General features: G+C 37.8%; 1 pseudogene; it reads right to left on the reverse strand.

The window, feature by feature from the left end:
• Nucleotides 1-1,053: 1,053 nt before the first annotated feature.
• Nucleotides 1,054-7,899, reverse strand: part of LOC110030106 — a 15,108-nt pseudogene continuing 8,262 nt past the window's right edge.

Consider the following 7,899-nt stretch of genomic DNA (forward strand, 5'->3'; position numbering starts at 1 on the left):
AATGCGAGCCGCCAGCCACTCCTAAAGCGTCTACCAACTCAAGTACCACTTCTTTAAGGCAACTATATCTCTCGCCAATCTCTCCTAAAGTATACATACACAAACAAACACACACACACACACACACAATATATAATTAACGTGATGACTTTCCAAGTGCTCAGAATTTATGTGAAATATCACTTTATTAAAACCAAAAAAAAAAACTTAGAAGGAGAAAATATTACATACAACATTATTGCTCACCGATAACATTTTTTTCACTTACCCTCACCGTACGTTTAGCCATATTTAATACTCTCTATTTAGAAAATGACTCCAAATAAAGTCATGGAACTAAATATATAAAAAATAATTATGTAAGAGAATCATAAGTTTTATTTTATGATCACTATAATATAATCATATCCGGGCCAAATCCAGACCACCCTAAGTGTTATATGCTAGGCCTGCTCCGTTCTAAGCTGATCCGACTTCCCCTCTACGTCGCACGTAGGGGTGTAAACGAACCGAACACGAACGAATAAAAGCTTGTGTTCGTGTTCGGTTCGTTTAAAATTTAGTTTGTTTGAAATAAGCTTGTGTTCGTTTCTTAACGACCGAGCCGAACACGAACCGAACACGAGCTGTTCGCGAACGACGAGCCAGTTTGACATCCCTAATATTAATATATAAAAATAATATTATATATTAATTATATAACTTATATTATATAAATATACAATATCTATAGTAGTATATTACTACTATAGTATATTAATATATTATTATTATTATTTTATTATATATTATAATTTATAAAATTTAATGTTTTAAAATATAATAAATTTTATATATATAATTATTTTATATTATTTTATATTTCAAACAATAACGATTCGAACACGAACGAACGCATCACTGTTCGTGTTTGGTTCGTTTAACTAACCGAACGAAAAAAAATTGTTCGTGTTTGTCTCGTTTACTTATCAAATGAATCGAACACGAACTCATTTACGAACAAACACAAACTGTTCGCGAACAACGAGCTTTTTTTGACCGCCCTACTCGCACTTACATTCGAAGCCCATGCTTCATGAATAATGTCAGAGCCATCTTCTGCTCCACCCGGTGGCCGGGCACGACCTCGAACCGGTACCGGAGAAGCACGGAGGCTGCGATAGACTTCATTTGCAGGTAAGCCAGATCCTTCCCCAGACACACTCGTGGTCCCCCATTAAAGGCCATGAACTTAAGCGAATCCGCAGGCGGCTCAAACCGACGGCCATCTTCCGAGAGCCACAGCTTCGGCCGAAACTCAAGGCAGTTCTCTCCCCACAAACACTTCATCCTCCCGACTGAATAGATGGAGTAAGTTATAGACGACCCTGCAGGTACAAAGGTTCCGTCCGGCAGCATGTCGTCCTCCAACACGTATTTTATTCTTTCCGGAACGGAAGGGTACAGTCTGAGCGTCTCCGCAAGCGCCGCCTTGAGGTATACGAGGCGGTCCAGCTCCTCGAATCCCAACGGGGCGTCGAGCCAGGATTTGGGATCTTGCTGGCCGCGGGAGCGCGCCAGGACAGAACAAAGCTCGTGGAGAATAGCTCGTTCGATTTCGCGGTGGGTGGAGATGATCCAAAAGAACCAGGACAGGGCCACGGAAGACCGGCTAGAATGAAGTTTATAGCTACATGATTTAGATAATCGTCGTAGTAATCGACACCTTTGCGCAGAAACCGGGAGAGCAGATCTTCACGAAAGCCAGAGCACAAATCAAGCTTGCGGGTACTGATGGCAGAGGATATGTAATCGTGAACGAGCCAAACAGATTGGAACAGAGTTCCCTCCATGCCCAAACATAGCCATTTCTTCAACTTCCACAAAACATCTGGCAATATGAACCGCTGTAAGGTGGCCTCCGTCGCATGATCGAAACAAGCTCCGAATTTGTTCTCCGGGAGTCCGGCGTCTAGCGTCTGTGGATCTCGGCCGAAGGTCAGCCCACAAATGTTGTCGAAAGTGAGGCGGAGAAGGAAGTGTTGAAGATCAACGGTGGCGGTATTCGCGACGCCGTCCTCGAGAATCGAAAGCAATCGCTGATGAATGGAGCGAGAGTCCCAATGAGACATGGCGAGGAGGAGAGTGCGGGTGGAGAACTGGGGAGAAGCAGTCTTGCGTTGGATAAACCATTTGTGGCCGTCGGAGTTGAAGATACCGTCGCCGAGAAGGTCGTGAAAGGCGGCGTGCCTGGTTGGTCCCTTGGTGTAGTTGTTGAAACGGATCTTGAGGATGTGTTCCAGATTGCGTGGATTGCATGTGTCGGCTACAAGGCCCTGGCGACGTGCGAGCAGGGGGAAGGCGAAGATGCAGGCCTGGTAGGTCATTCCGGTACTGCGGAGGTTGTCTGAGATCCAATCTTGCATGCGTTCGGCATGGCACATGACGCCGGGAATGCTGCCGACGAGCGGCCATGCACGAGGACCTCTTCTAGTTTGGCGGACACGCGGCAGAACCAGATTATTTAGGCTGCGAGACATGCTGCCGCGGCGAAGAACGCTAGCTGTGCCGCTTTTATCTCTCCCCCACGCAAACACACCGCTCTCCCGCCATATCTATAAATTGAGAGGTCATCGAGCAGACTACAATATTGGAGACATAAGATTGGCAATTTTTTGTTGGATAAGTTCTGCTTCCCGATTTTTTGTTTTTTTTTTATTATTTTTTTGTCATTTGCAGACGTACGACCTATTTATTATATATTTATATTTATAATATTTAGATAGTTAAATGTGACTGGCGGGCCTCAACTTTTATATTTATAATATTGAATGACGATAAATAGAAGGGGGATTTATATGCACAACATTTAAAACTGTTAATATTACATATTTTACACAGAAAGTTCAATATTTAAATCTTCAATACTCCTGTTAACAGTCTTAACTAGTCTTCAATATTTATATGTCATCTGATTTCTGCATGTTTTATCTTTTAGATCATCGTCATAATACTATTTGTGAAACACATTCTTGTTGCTTGTAGACATTCTTATGATAGAAAGTAATTTTTTTTTTTTCAATCTGACTTGTTAAAGTACGATGATTGTGACAAAATTGTCTGTTAACAGTGTGGCATTTTGATTGCATGATCACTTCGGTTTGATCGGTAGTCTCGACCCGATCAAATAATGACTTTGGTTGGGTCAGTCATCCCGACCCGATGGAATGATCACTTGGGTCTGATTGACTGCCCCTGCTTGATCGACCAATCACTTGGGTCTAATCGGTTGCCCCAACCCAATAGATCTATCACTTTTGATTGACTGATCACTTTTATTTTGATAGGTCGTCCCGACTCGATCAAACAATCACTTTGATCTGATTGGTCATTCGGGCCCCAACGACCAATCAAATGGGTTTGATCGGTCTCCTGGCCCAATCGAATGATTACGATGATCTAATCGGCCGACCCAACTTAATCGACTGATCACTTTGGTCTGGTCGACCATCTTTGGCCGATCTCGTTTGACCATTGCATGTTTGCATGCATTCTAGCCTTGATTTACTTGTTTGCTTTTTGCATGCATTTTCATGTGTATGAAAATTCATTTTTGACCTTATGCTTATGTTACTATTTCATTGCAGGTAATATATTTTTGCCGTGAGTGTGTTGTCTAGCATTTGGCATATTTAGGTGTCTCTTTGAGCATCCATACTTGTGGCGTCTCTTTGAGTACCTGCACTTACAAGTATCTCTCCGGCATATGTCATTATATGAACATGAATAGATGCTTGCACATTTCGTGAGGAGGTGGTTCACTTATAAAGTCACATGTTGTATGATTCTTTTTCACGAGAGTTATGCTACCTTACATTTTGTGACATCGTCTAGCAATGTCGTAGGTATCTCACATTGTGTCCAATACGAGACATGCTTTCTAGCCAATGAATTCGTACGAGGTACTATGTATGTCCACCTAGGTATGTGATTTTCACTTGGCATGAATCACATTACCTAGCATGTTTGGCACTTAACATTTGTTATATGCTTGTCATTTGCCTTGGGCATCTTAGACATTGATATCATGTTTGCAGGTGCTCGTTTGAGTGCCTCTCGAGCAATGAGTAATCGCTTTTATAGGTGTCATATACTTGGCTCAAACTCATTTCATCATTTGTCTGCTTGTTGCATGACAACTCCTGATATATGAGTAATTCCTTTTCTATGTGGCATGTACCCAGTATACCTGGTTTGTATGATTTGTGAGGCATTCTTGCATTCACATTTGCATGATGTGTGATCTGCCTCTTTGGCGTTCATTGTAATCGTTTGCACCTCAATCAAATGATCACAATTTCTTGAGTATTTTGCTTGTTGTATGTGCATCGCCCATCTGCCTTAATGACAAATTCTACTCGTTAGAAGAGTAACCCTTTTTTGTCATAATACTTAAACATGCATTGCTCGCGAGCATATCTCAGTGAGCAATGTGAATTTTTGCATTATGACCAACATATGTATGACTGTGCTAAGATTCCAAGAGCTCTAAAGTACGTCACTTGCTTGTTACATACCTATATCTAATGATCTTATTTTAAAATAAAAAAATGGATACTTTTTATTATATATTATCATTTCTATTTTAAAATTACATAAGTTAGGCCATATGCAAGGCCTTTTACTTAAAATGTCATTCCCTAGTGACGTATTTCAGGTCCCTTGGATCGTTAGAACGGTGTTGATTGGTGACCCTGTGAAAGTCATATAGCAACCCTTACCCACGCTATGCACACACACTTAAATGTTGTGATTAGGCCACCGTGTATTTAGATGGTTTGCTATATTAGGCCTTGAGTGTATTTAGGAATTTTTATATTCTCACTATTATTCCTTGTGTTTGTGCCCTGAACAGGCATTTTGTGTTGCCTTTGTGTGTTTATTGGGAGTGGACTTGCGCATTAGTGTGTTAAGAGTAGTTTTCTTGCAGGGAGTCATATTTAATAAGGATGAGCTTAATAATTTAGGGCTAACAATTATGCTTGCAGGTGCTACTTAACTCTCATCCCACCGGATATGGTTCATTATATGTTGCACGTAAATAACCCGTGCTAGAATATTTATTGCAGGTTGAGTCTTTTTTTAGACGTTCGCATGTACCTTTTTAGAGTCATTGGGGGACTTTGCATTAGAAATAAGGTACAGGCAAAAGGTTATAAGACCCTTAATGCTGGAATCAGGTGGCGGAGACTAAGAGCAATTAGCTCATGTCTCGTACCTTAATTCTAGATTTATTTGATATTCAGTATTTAGGACCAGATGTGTATATGCGGAACCTGACCGTTTTTTTTGTTTTATGAGATATGTCACCGACCTAGCAGCACTCGACTTGTGTTTATTTATTTATTCATTTGGTTTGGTTTTTTTTTTTGTGCAGTGTGTTGACTTTCCTCTTTATTTGATTGTGGTTTTATCTGGGAATCATGCAAGAATGTAATTTAAGCTCTTTAAAGACAAAATAATCCTTTTTTGATAAAAATCTAATAAAAAATTAAGATTAATCAAAATTTAGGATTAAAATCTTTTAACTAAATCTACCTGTTTAGGGATTGTACTTTTTCTTTAATGAGCCCTTTTGAGCTTAGTCGTCCTTTTTGACTTTGTTGATGTCATCTTGACGGCCTCTATTTCTGATAGGTCGCCACCAGGTTAGGACACAATGATTCACTCTCTAGTTTTATGACTTGATTAGGTCTTGAAGCATAGAGTTGTTCTTGTCGAGTCAACCCGGTTATTTCTTAGGCCTCGCTTATCGGTGTGCCTTCATCCGTTTGTAAATATGAGGGATTCACTCTCTTCCATGTGGCTTGGTATAGACTTCCGAGGTGCTGAGATGCTCCTACTTGAAATAACCATCCATTTGGTGACCTATCCCCCAATTATCATGCTAACATAAGCAACACCCCTTTTATCGAGAGTATTTTTGAGTATCCCCTAAGATGTAATCAGTCAAAAGGATGCGTTCATTTTGGAGTGCTCTTGACCTCAAAACAAAAATGTTCTTTTTTTGGTTTTCTAGTTATGGGTGTCATATATAGGAATTTTCTTCATTGATACCATGTTTCAAAGTATTTTGATCTGATGTTGTTTGGATTTATACTCTCGACGTATCCATGAGTTTTGCCTTAAATAACTCTTCCATGATTCTTTTTAAATTTGTCTGCAAATTTTTATTGTATATCATTCTTTTTTATTCCTTTCCTCTTTGGGCAACTTTCATGCTTCGAGAGGGAGACTTATTTGAAAATAAATCATAAAACGACATATAAATAAACGAGCTCACGACTTCGATGTTCATTTAAAAAGAACCAAAAACATTGCAAAAATATGTTTGCATTAGTTATAGAATATTATGCATATTATTAATACTTAGGTAGTTTGATTTTATAATCAAGTTCTAAGATCAATCTTTCCTAATAAATAACAGCATAGCTTATCTTGCATTCATCAAGACCAATAATGCATAGTTTTATTACATCTAGGTGGCAAGCCTTTTCCATGTGGGGTCATCAGTCTATTGCATTTTTTTTTATTGTGTTTTCTCTTACTTTAAACAAGGATTCAAAGATTTTACTTCTTGCATTAAATTTCACTTTCAGTCTTCGAATTTTTAGATTGCTTGTCTAGTTACGATCATAATTCCTCACCCTCTAAGCTTTCTCATGATCATATAAGTCCTAAATTCTTAATAAAATATCAATGGAAACGTCAAATCTATCTTTTTCGAAGTCATTAAAGCAGAACAATATGATAGTTGTGATGTCACTTAGTTTTCTCAGTATTTCTGACATCTCCCACTCTTCTTTCTTTAGGTTTTGAAAATAAAATATTCAACTTTTGAGCATTTACCTTTTGATGTTTCTAATAATTAATCATAGAAAATAACTTAGATATTTCTTGAAGATAAAACCACAATCGTAATAAAAAATTTTCTTAAATTACATTCATTGCTTATGATGTAATTAAATATAAGGGTTTGCTCTTATGGGAAGTTCGAACACCATATTAATCTAAACCTTAACTAGTCTTTGAACTAGACAAGGGAAATATTTGTTGGTTTTAATCAAAGACTGCAAACATATAAAAAAGTTTTGTTTAAGTAATTAAACCCATCATAAATTGATATTTCTATATTTCGAGATGGTATACTACTTTTGATGCATGTTTGATTCTTTAAACAATTAAATCTTTGAATCTGTATGGTTTCCTACTCAAAAACCCTATAAAATATAAAACCAACACACTGTCATTATATTGTCATCATTTGACTAGAATCTCCTAACTGATGTCATCATTTCATGACATTTATTGTCCAAATATCACTACTGGAGCATTGTCATCCAACAACCATCACACAATTACTACCATATAACCCCCATTGTCTAACAACTATCATCATCACCTGACCAATGCTACTCAAGTAGCATTGATTGAGCATCTTTCCCCAAACTATCATTTTTTTTATAATCATTTCAAAATTATCATTATTCAATCATTATCACTTAGTTGTCATCTTTGTATGCCACTATGGCCACCATGATCGCAAGAGACTGAGCTAGTATTAAGTGCATTTTTTTTATAATTATGCATTCTCTAATTAAGGAAGAAAGTGGCTTTGTAATCTCTACCAACATGGTAGATTGCATTCTTTTAAAATGTTTTACTTATAAAAATTTTGGTCTCCCACCCCATATACTTTTTATTTATTCATTTGTGACTCTGATCTTTGTACAAAAATAAAATATGAAGCTCTCACTCTACTTTGCTCACAATAAACATATTATTCATCCTTTGGGAATTTTTGAAGCTATTACTCCTAAAATAGCTATCGTTAGTACTATGTTAAATCTTAATTTTATA

This window comes from Phalaenopsis equestris, unplaced genomic scaffold, assembly GCF_001263595.1.
Source record: "Phalaenopsis equestris unplaced genomic scaffold, ASM126359v1 Scaffold000657, whole genome shotgun sequence".
NCBI classification, from domain to species: domain Eukaryota; kingdom Viridiplantae; phylum Streptophyta; class Magnoliopsida; order Asparagales; family Orchidaceae; genus Phalaenopsis; species Phalaenopsis equestris.